Raw genomic sequence first — 11,749 nt, 5'->3', positions numbered from 1 at the left:
CAGTGTGCATTTGAGTCACATTTTTCTGTTGTTTTTTATCACTTCAATTTCACCCGTTGTGGGAAAATAAGAACATATTTCATCTAACAGATGTTATCTCCTCATGTCCAGTCTATTGTATTTGTTTTACCCTGTACACATTTGAATATTAACACAGTGAGATTGGGTGCATGGACACTTCACTGAAATCTCATTTCATCATCCCACCCATCCTTACATTGAGTCCACCCAGAGTTGCTCCGATGAACTCTCTGCAGATTCTGTGGACCCTTTTCCATATGTCCCGACCTGCTCATCTGTCACTGCTGGGCACAGATGGCAGAAAGGGGGCAGCAGTTCACGTACCCTGACAGCTCTCATCCTGATAAATGACACCCAATGGCCAGCAAGCAAAATATATGCAATACTAGAGTCCCTGACAGAAAGCCTTTTCATAACAAATCTGCATTGACTCATCATTGTTCACTCCACATCACAGAAATAACTTAGTAAAACAACTCCCAAATGGAGACCTACAGCATTAGGTAGAATGTTAGACCTCATACAGTATGTGTGGATTAGTTTGATAACTCCGGTATTAGCCCATGAGCAACAGATTAAAGACACATAACATGACCAAAAATGGCATCAACCGATAACTGGATTGGAACTATCTAGTACAGGAGGTTATGAGAGAGTTCACCTCTGGCTCTGCGAGGAATGTGAACCTCTCTCACAGACTATGTTCTGTCACATCAAACCGAAATGAAACTGTGAAGGCACCTGGGCAGGACACCCCCTGTAAAGTTATGTCAAGATAGGGATGCATACACGCCAGTACAGTACATCGGGTACCAATCGAGGTGAAAGTTTTCAAGCTTTTTTATGAATTTACTATGTTCTCTTCTTGAACTTCGAGTGCTGTGTCAGGTATTTTAAAAGGTTCACACTGGTCTGTAAAATGTTGATGTTTCTGAAAGAAGCTTTCCAGGTTTATCACAACATGCTAGCAGAGCTTAGCAATGGGCAGTATTTTATCAACAGCCACAGCTGTGCATTTTGATGATTCTCTCTGCTCTCCACTTGAGCAGCACATGCCCAAAATTCATGTTTGTCAAAACCCAAAGCCAAGCCCCCCCCCCCCCCCCCCCCCCCCCCCCCCCCCCCCCCCCCCACACAATTAGAAGCACCTAGACGGTAACCATGCCCAAAGGTTAGTGCGTTAGACCGGAACCACTCTTCTGCACACCAACACCAATACTTAATTTGAAGTGCATCTATTTTAGCTGTGAATGTAAATTTGTCCGGTCTGCTAAAAGGACGCTCTTGACTAACCACTGGCATTTGTTTTGGCTCAGCAGCCAAACAATCTTTAAATCCCTGATCTGAATGATCATCTTTGCAAATCATAATGTCAAAGCCTTGCACTTTGAGTAATCTGCATGGGTTTATTAATGACAGAAAGTCTAGATACTGCTAAACCGCAAGGCTGTGTGGAATTAGTGTGTAAGAGGTTTTCTCAACACTGCTTAATCATCAATAAATCAAATTGTATTGGTCACATACACATATTTAGCAGATGTTATTGTGGGTGTAGCGAAATGCTTGTGTTCCTAGCTCCAACAGCGCAGTAGTATCTAACAATTCACAATAATATGCAAATCTAAAAGCAAAATAATGGAATAAAGAATAATATAAATATTAGGATGAAACAATGTGGAGTGGCATTGACCAAAATACAGTAGAATAGAATACAGTATGTACATACAGTATGAGATGAGTAAAGCAAAAATATGTAAACATTATTAAAGTGACTAGTGTTCCATTATTAAAGTAGCCAGTGATTCCATGTCTATGTATATTAGGGCAGTAGCCTCTAAGGTGCAGGGTTGAGTAGCCGGGTGGTAGCCGGCTAGTGATGGCTATTTAACAGTCTGATGGCCTTGAGATAGAAGCAGTTTTTCAGTCTCTCAGTCCCAGCTTTGATGCACCTGTACTGACCTTGCCTTCTGGATTGTAGCAAGGTGAACAGACTGTGGCTCAGGTGGTTGATGTCCTTGATGATCTTTTTGGCCTTCCTATGACGTCAGGTGCTGTAGGTGTCCTGGGGGGCAGGCAGTGTGTCCGCGGTGATGCGTTGGGCAGATCGTACCACAATTGTGCATCTGTAAAAGTTTCTGAGGGTCTTAGGGGGCAAGGGGAATTTCTTCAGCCTCCTTCAGCCTCCTGAAGATGCAATGTTGCGCATTTGTCACCACACTGTCTGTGTGGGTGGACCATTTCAGATCGACAGCAATGTGTATGCCGAGGAACTTTAAGCTTTCTACCTTCTTTACTGCGGTCATGTCGATGTGGATATGGGCATGCTCTCTCTGCTGTTTCCTGAAGTCCTTGATCAGTTCCTTCGTTTTGTTGACGTTGAGTGAGAGGTTGTTTCCTGGCACCACTCCGCCAGGGCCCTGCCCTCCTCCCTGTAGGCTGTCTCATCATTGTTGGTAATCAGGCCTACTACTGTTTTGTCATCTGCAAACTTGATGATTGAGTTGGAGGCATGCGTGGTGACGCAGACATGGGTGAACAGGGAGTACAGTAGGGGGCTGAGCAGGCACAATTGTGGGGCCCCTGTGTTGAGAATCAGGGAAGTGGAGGTGTTGTTTCCTAGCTTCACCACCTGAGGGCGGCCTGTCAGGAAGTCCAGGACCCAGTTGCACAGGGCGAGGGTTCAGACCTAGGGCCCCAAGCTTAATGATGAGCTTGGAGGGTACTATGGTGTTGAAGGCTGAGCTATAGTCAATGAACAACATTCCGACATAGGTATTCCTCTTGTCCAGATGGGATAGGGCAGTGTGCAGTGCGATGGCGATTGCTTTGTCTGTGGATCTATTGGGGCGGTAAGCAAATTGAAGTGGGTCTAGGGTGTCAGGTAAGGTGGAGGTGATATTATCCTAAACTAGTCTCTCAAAGGACTTAATGACTACAGAAGTGAGTGCTACGGGGCAAGAGTCATTTAGTTCAGTTACCTTTGCTGCTTGGGTACAGGAATAATGGAGGACATCTTGAAGCAAGTGGGGACAGCAGACTGAGATAGGGAGAGGTATAATATGTCTGTAAACACTCCAGCCAGCTGGTCTGTGCATGCTCTGATGTCGCGGCTAGGGATGCCATCTGGGCAGGCAGCCTTGTGAGGGTTAACACGCTTATATTACTTACTCACGTCAGCCACGAAGGATGAGAGCCCACAGTCCTTTGGAGTGGGCCACATCGGTGCCACTGTGTTATCCTCAAAACGGGTGAATAAAGTGTTTAGCTTGTCTGGAAGCAAGACGTCGGTGTCTGCAACGTGGCTGGTTTTCCCTTTGTAATCTGTGATTGTCTGTAGACCCTGCCACATACGTCTCATGTCTGAGCCATTGAATTGCGACTCCACTTTGTCTCTGTACTGACGTTTTTCCTGTCTGATTGCCTTACGGAGTGAATAACTACACAGTTTGTATTCAAACATATTCCCAGTCACCTTGCCAAGGTTAAATGTGGTGGTTCGCTCTTTCAGTTTTGCCTGAATGCTGCCATCTATCCACGGTTTCTGGTTTGGGTAGGTTTTAATAGACACCGTAGGAACAACATCCCCTATACTCTTCCTGATGAACTCAGTCACTGTGTCCGTGTAAACATCAATGTTATTCTCAGAGGCTTCCCGGAACATATCCCAGTCCGATGATCAAACCAATCTTGAAACATGGATTTCGATTGGTCAGATCAGCATTGAATAGACCTTAGCCTGAGTACTTCCTGTTTGAGTTTCTGCCTATAAGAAGGTAGGAGCAAAATTGAGTCGTAATCTGATTTGCCAAAGGGAGGGCGGGGGAGGGCCTTGTAATTTTGAAAAGGCGAATAGCAGTGATCTAATGTTTTTCCTAAGCGAGTACTACAGTCAATGTTTTGATAGAACTTCAGTAACGTTTTCGTCAAATTTGCTTTGTTAAAATCCCCAGCTACAGTAAATGTGGCCTCGGGATATGTGGTTTCCAGTTTGCATAAAGTCCCATGAATTTCCTTGAAGGCCATCGTGGTATTGGCTTGAGGGGGAATACACACGGCTGTGACTATAACCGAAGATGCCATGGCTCTCTGAAGTCTCCAAAACTACACATCCCAGTGTGTATTGACTACTAGTGAATACTCTAGGCTATCAGTAAGATATTGGGCAGTTCATTCTGATTAACTCAAACACCAATAAATGAGAGTGTAGTGACAAATATATTCATGACTGGTGACAGGAAGGGTTTTTGCCATAGCACCCTTATTTGTTGTCACAACTTGTCAGTCTCCTAATATTTCATTTTTTAAACCACTTTTGACAAGCAACTTGTCAGTCTCCTATTTGACATATATTCTACAAAATGCCATAAGAACAGTATTGGCCTGAAGTGGAAATATAATTGTTTGATTTAATTCCTTTCAGTAGTAAACAATACTCATTTTTGTGTACAGTCACTTACTGTAGAAATTGTCTCCCTCTATATGCAGAACATGTATTTACATTAGGGATAATCTTACCTTCAGGGAGAACCAAACCAACTCCTCTTATCCATTTACAAAATATTAGTGACCAACATTGGCAATCGATATGCAAATGCAGCAGCAACTCTTCCTGGGGTCAACATAAAATGTACAAATACATGACAAAGTACAGAACAGTTATAGACAGGGACATTAAACAAATTCAAAAAATATAAAACATAAAAAAATATATAAGAAATACAAATAAATTAAGATATATACACTACCGTTCAAAAGTTTAGTATCACTTAGAAATGTCCTTGTTTTTGAAAGAAAAGCAATTTTTTTGTCCATTAAAATAACATCAAATTGATCAGAAATACAGTGTAGACATTGTTAATAAGGATGTAAATGACTATTGTAGCTGGAAATGTCAGATTTGTAATGGAATTTCTACATAGACGTACAGAGGCCCATTATCAGCAACCATCACCCCTGTGTTCCAATGGCATGTTGTGTTAGCTAATCCAAGTTTATCATTTTAAAAGGCTAATTGATCATTAGAAAACCCGTTTCTCGCATGGAATAGCCTTCATTTCTCAGAACAAGAATAGACTGACGAGTTTCAGAAGAAAGTTCTTTGTTTCTGGACATTTTGAGCCTCTTAATCGAACCCACAAATGCTGATGCTCCAGATACTCAAATAGTCTAAAGAAGGCAAGTTTTATTGCTTCCTTAATCAGAACTACAGTTTTCAGCTGTGCTAACATAATTGCAAAGGGTTTTCTAATGATCAATTAACCTTTTAAAATGATAAACTTGGATTAGCTAACACAACGTGCTATTGGACCACAGGAGTGATGATTGCTGATAATGGGCCTCTGTACGCCTATGTAGATATTCCATTAAAAAAAATCTAACCCTACAATAGTCATTGACAACATTAACAATGTCTACCCTGTATTTCTGATCAATTTAATGTTATTTTAATGGACAAAAAAACATGCTTTTCTTTAAAAAATAAGGACATTTCTAAGTGACACCAAACGTTTGAACGGTAGTGTATATTGGAAATGTATACAGTCGGGCAAAAAAGTATTTAGTTAGCCACCAATTGTGCAAGTTCTCCCACTTAAAAAGATGAGAGAGGCCTGTAATTTTCATCATATGCACACTTCAATTATGACAGACAAAATGAGAAAAAAAATCCAGAAAATCACATTGAAGGATTTTTAATGAATTTATTTGCAAATTATGGTGGAAAATAAGTATTTGGTCAATAACAAAAGTTTATCTCAATACTTTGTTATATACCCTTTGTTGGCAATGACAGAGGTCAAACGTTTTCTGTAAGTCTTCACAAGGTTTTCACACACTGTTGCTGGTATTTTGGCCCATTCCTCCATGCAGATCTCCTCTAGAGCAGTGATGTTTTGGGGCTGTTGCTGGGCAACACGGACTTTCAACTCCCTCCAAAGATTTTCTATGGGGTTGAGATCTGGAGACTGGCTAGGCCACTCCAGGACCTTGAAATGCTTCTTACGAAGCCACTCCTTCGATGCCCGGGCAGTGTGTTTGGGATCATTGTCATGCTGAAAGACCCAGCCACGTTTCATCTTCAATGCCCTTGCTGATAGAAGGAGGTTTTCACTCAAAATCTCTCGATACATGGCCCCATTCATTCTTTCCTTTACACGGATCAGTCATCCTGGTCCCTTTGCAGAAAAACAGCCCCAGAGCATGATGTTTCCACCCCCATGCTACACAGTAGCTTTGGTGTTCTTTGGATGCAACTTAGCATTCTTTGTCCTCCAAACACGACGAGTTGAGTTTTTACCAAAAAGTTATATTTTGGTTTCATCTGACCATATGACATTCTCCCAATCTTCTTTTGGTTCATCCAAATGCTCTCTAGCAAACTTCAGACGGGCCTGGACATGTACTGGCTTAAGCAGGGGGACACGTCTGGCACTGCAGGATTTGAGTCCCTGGCGGCGTAGTGTGTTACTGATGGTAGGCTTTGTTACTTTGGTCCCAGCTCTCTGCAGGTCATTCACTAGGTCCCCCCGTGTGGTTCTGGGATTTTTGCTCACCGTTCTTGTGATCATTTTGACCCCAGGTTGTGAGATCTTGCGTGGAGCCCCAGATCGAGGGAGATTATCAGTGGTCTTGTATGTCTTCCATTTCCTAATTATTGCTCCCACAGTTGATTTCTTCAAACCAAGCTGCTTACCTATTGCAGATTCAGTCTTCCCAGCCTGGTGCAGGTCTACAATTTTGTTTCTGGTGTCCTTTGACAGCTCTTTGGTCTTGGCCATAATGGAGTTTGGAGTGTGACTGTTTGAGGTTGTGGACAGGTGTCTTTTATACTGATAACAAGTTCAAACAGGTGCCATTAATACAGGTAACGAGTGGAGGACAGAGGAGCCTCTTAAAGAAGAAGTTACAGGTCTGTGAGAGGAGGAAATCTTGCTTGTTTGTAGGTGACCAAATACTTATTTTCCACCATAATTTGCAAATAAATTCATTAAAAATCCTACAATGTGATTTTCTGGATTTCTTTCTTCTCATTTTGTCTGTCATAGTTGAAATGTACCTATGATGAAAATTGCAGGCCTCTCTCATATTTTTAAGTGGGAGAACTTGCACAATTGGTCGCTGACTAACTACTTTTTTGCCCCGCTGTAGTTGATCCAGTTGATCCAATAGTCCACCTATTGCACTAACCAGAGAGGTTTGATCAATTGCTGTCGAAGTCATTGTTGATCTAGGTATTGGTTTCAATACACCTCCCCTAAACTATGCAGATCATCATCAAGGATCAGCCTAAGTGTGAGGCTGCAGGGGAGGGGCTGGGGTAATCCCATCTCTAGCCATTAGCAGACAGAAAGAGAGATAGAAAGCAGCATCCCTGGGTGAATCCCACTCCACAGTTAATCATCGGCCTCAATTATTAACACATAGTTAAATAGACAATTTGTATTCATCACCCTAGCCATAGACTGTTCACTCTGCTACCGCACAGCAAGCGGTACTGGAGCGCCAAGTCTAGATCCAAGAGGCTTCTAAACAGTTTCTACCCCCAAGCCGTAAGACTCCTGAACATCTAATCAAATGGCTACCCAGACTATTTGCATTGCCCCCCCCCCCCCCCTTTTACACTGCTGCTACTCTTTGTTGTTATCATCTATGCATAGTCTCTTAATAACTCTACCTACATGTACATAATACCTCAACTAACCGGTACATTGACTCTGTACCGGTACCCCCCTGTATATAGTCTCTGCTCTTTAATTACTCGTTCATTTTATTTCTTATTCTGTTGGTTAGGGGCTTGTAAGTAAGCATTTCACTGTAAGGTGAAATACCTGTTGTATTTGGCGCATGTGACTAATAACAATTGATTTTATTTTATTCTAGGGGTGAGTACCTTATCTTAGGCCTCTCCCTTTAGCATCACCTCTGGCTCCTATACTAGGTGTCAGCCCTGGCTCTGAAGACATGCATCCCTATAGCCTTTCGTCCACAGATGAACGGACAGAGCTGTTGAAGACAAGTCCTGAGCAATGGGGCAAGAAGGACATGATTGACTCACAAATGTGCCGCTCCTTTTACAGAACCACTGGAGACATTGATTCTCTGTGTTGCTCCTTTCACCGTCTGAGGTCTCATTCGGGGCTAAATAGACTAACTTTGTTTCTAGAATGTATAAATAAATTATAAATTATCTCTCCCCTTTTTTAGCAAAAACAATTGTCAGGGCAGCAGGGAATGAGAAATAGCTAATGGCTATTGGTAGACCATCAGTCATATAACCTCTGCTCCCCAAGGCATTTTAACTCCTGGTCTGGGTCTTTGCTTACCTCCGTATTTTCACATCTCATAAAAACTGCTTAAGTTAATCTTCAGAAACATTTTTCAATAAAGCTATTGGGATAGTGGAGAAACCCAAGGTCTTCTGACTGGGCAGTAATTAAGCATTGACCCATCTTTCACTTTGATCTCACTATGCTGACTGGGAGATGGCAGTCATTGCTTCTTTCTGTCAGCACTGCATGGGCTTTGTGTTCAGCTGTACCAGAACTAGAAGTAGGAGGATGATATAATGTAGGTAGATTGTCTGAGGTTTCTACTCTTCATCTATTACCTTCTCTCTCTAACTTAATAGCACACCTCCATAGCTACTCTGCCTGGACTATCCACTTCAACATGTACATTTCACACCCAGACCCTTCATGGAGGAAATTAAAAGCAAACATTGGAGCCATTCCCTGGGTAACAGTAGATGAGCAGACTTCCTCTAGTTTAACCTTTCCCTCTCTCTCCTGCTCCTTCTCTCCCGCTTGGTAACCTTAAAGGCTCCCTCCAGAGGAAGTATCCACCCCTATTTCAAAGGAATTCCTGTCCTAGAACAGAAGCGCTTGTTGAGTTGAACCTCTGAAGAATGATGCAGGCTCATACATATTCACAATTTGGGGTGTGAACGCTGTTGTGAATTCCATGTGAAGTGTAGAGAAGCAACAACAAATAAGGCTCTGACAGCTGTCAGTGTAGCTAGCTAGCATGCTAACCTTATTATTATTATTTTTTAATTATTATTTGTACCTTTATTTAACTAGCTAGCTGTTATCTTTTGTTGCTGTTTTACATAGTATTCAAAAGATTAGTTAGCTGGCTATGGCTGCTTCTGGAGATGGATTTGAAAAATAAGTGAAAATTAAAAAATTATCCAATGGATTATGTTATCATGTTAATTATCTGGTAAAAAGTGGAGGTGAAAAATATGTTTGCACCAACTATTTTAATCCACTCCAGGGCTCATAAGCCAAAGTGGACTTTGAAAGGCTGTTTGGCTCAACTCAGTCACAGATAGAACAATGAGAAAGATATTTCACTGGATGTATAAATGTGAAGCATCCGCTTGCCGTTTCCTCTCACTACCAAAAATGGTAGTGAGAGGAAACCCACTGGCCGGCATTGGGAGAAGATGGAAAGAGATTGATTTTGGCTGACATTCTGCAAATTTTCTCATCGATTAAATGTTTAATCCCAATACAGTTTTCTGTTCCCAAACTAAAATCTTTATGAACAGAGAGGACTAAGTTGTTTTTTAAACGCGTTGTTTAGGAGTGCAAAGGCTTAGGAAACGCCTACACTTCACAGAGTAGGCGTTCCCTAATATAAATTTGCAGATGCTGCCAATAGGATCTCGCTAGCTCGTGCTTAGCTCTGCCCACCTCCCGGTGCGGTACATTCCAGCTCCTCGTATCGGCGGGCTAGAGTGGGCATCGAGCCAGGTAAGGGTGGGCAGGCTCGGTGCTCAAGAGCTCCAGTGCACCTGCACGGTTCAGTCTATCCAGTGCCACCTACATGTAACAGCCCTCCGGTGGCAGCCCCCCGCACCAGGCTTCCTGTGCGTGTCCAGAGCCCAGTACTCCCTGTTCCTCCTCCCCGCACTCGCCCTGAGGTGCGTGTCCTCGGCCCAGTACCACCAGTGCCGGCACCACGTACCATGCCTACAGTGCGCCTCGCCTGTCCAGAGCTACTAAAGTCTCCCGCCTGTCAAGAGCTGCTAGAGTCTCCCGCCTGTCCAGAGCTGCTAGAGTCTCCCGCCTGTCAAGAGCTGCTAGAGTCTCCCGCCTGTCCAGAGCCGCTAGAGTCTCCCGCCTGTCCAGAGCCGCTAGAGTCTCCCACCTGTCCAGAGCCGCTAGAGTCTCCCGCCTGTCCAGAGCCGCTAGAGCCGTCAACCAGCCTGAGCTATCTCTCGGTCCTGAGCTACCCCTCGGTCCTGAGCTACCCCTCGGTCATGAGCTGCCCTTCAGTCCGGAGCTGTTCCTCAGTCCGGAGGAGTTTCCTCAGTCATGAGGAGTTTCCTCAGTCATGAGGCACCCCTCAGTCCAGAGGCGCTCCTCAGTCCAGTGGGGCCCTTTGTTAGGGTTCCTAGGCCAAGGTCGGCGGCGAGGGTTGCCACTCAAAGGACGCTAAGGAGGTGGACAAAGACAATGGTGGGGTCCACGTCCAGCGCTAGAGCCGCCATCGCGAACAGATGCCCACCCAGACCCTCCCCTATAGGTTTAGGTTGTGCGGTCGGAGTCACGTTCTGACCATAGTTCTTTTGTGTTTTCCTTGTTTTAGTGTTGGTCAGGACGTGAGCTGGGTGGGCATTCTATGTTGTGTGTCTAGTTTGTTCGTTTCTATGTATGGCCTGATATGGTTCTCAATCAGAGGCAGGTGTTAGTCATTGTCTCTGATTGGGAACCATATTTAGGTAGCCTGTGTTGTGTTAGGTTTTGTGGGTGGTTGTCTTCTGCCTTTGTGTCATTGCACCAGATAGGACTGTTTCGGTTTTCACGTGTATTGTTTTGTATTTTGTAGTGTTCTCGTTTTTTTGTCTATATTAAAGATGTTTAACACTAACCACGCTGCATTTCGGTCCTCCTCTCCTTCAGCGGAAGAAAACCGTTACAGCACGTCATCTCATAGGGGAAACACATAGCATTGACACAGATACCCACAAAGTTTCCACTTTGGATTTCCCACTTCAAGCCCAAATACTTCATACTTTGACTAAAACAATGACCTATCAACTTACATTTTTGCACAACATCAAGCTCTGGGTATGGTCTTTCATCTGGAACTTTGCTGTTGTGGTACTTTAAAAGAGGTCCGGACACTCAACAGTGGTGGGTGTTTGTTTACATCTAAAGGGAACACTGTCTGTTTACAGTTAGACAATAATGTAGGGGCAAGGGCTGATTTATTCAGGCATCAGGGCTGTTAGGGTATGCATAATGCATTTCATTTCGAGGGAGAACAATAGGGGAGAGTGGGGTAAGTTGACCCACCCCTTGTTTCTAGGAAACCATACACAAAATGTATAATGTGACCAAATATTTAGGAAGATGTCATAATTTCATCAAGTCTGTGGAGGAAGAAACCAAATGGAAAAAGTTGTAAGTTAGGTAAAAAAACAAACAAAGTATGTACTCTGGATAAGGTAAGACCCAAGCGCAGACTGTGTGAAGTAACAATGTTTATTGTAACACCAGGGGCAGACAAACGACAGGTCAAGGCAGGCAGGGGTCGATTATCCAGAGTAGGCGCAAAGGTACAGGACGATAGGCAGGCAGAGTTCAGTAATCAAGGGGTGGAGTAAAGCTACAGGATGGCAGTCAGGCTCAGGGTCAGGCAGAGTGGTCAGGTAGGCGGGCTCGGAGTCAGGTCAGGCAAGGCAAGGATCAAAACCAGGAGGGTGAGAAAAGAGAAACTG

The sequence above is a fragment of the Oncorhynchus mykiss genome, chromosome 24 (assembly GCF_057628025.1).
Source record: "Oncorhynchus mykiss isolate SJ-2025 chromosome 24, ASM5762802v1, whole genome shotgun sequence".
NCBI classification, from domain to species: Eukaryota; Metazoa; Chordata; class Actinopteri; order Salmoniformes; family Salmonidae; genus Oncorhynchus; species Oncorhynchus mykiss.
The sequence above is the reverse complement of the archived record's forward strand: the minus strand, read 5'-3'. Positions refer to the sequence as shown.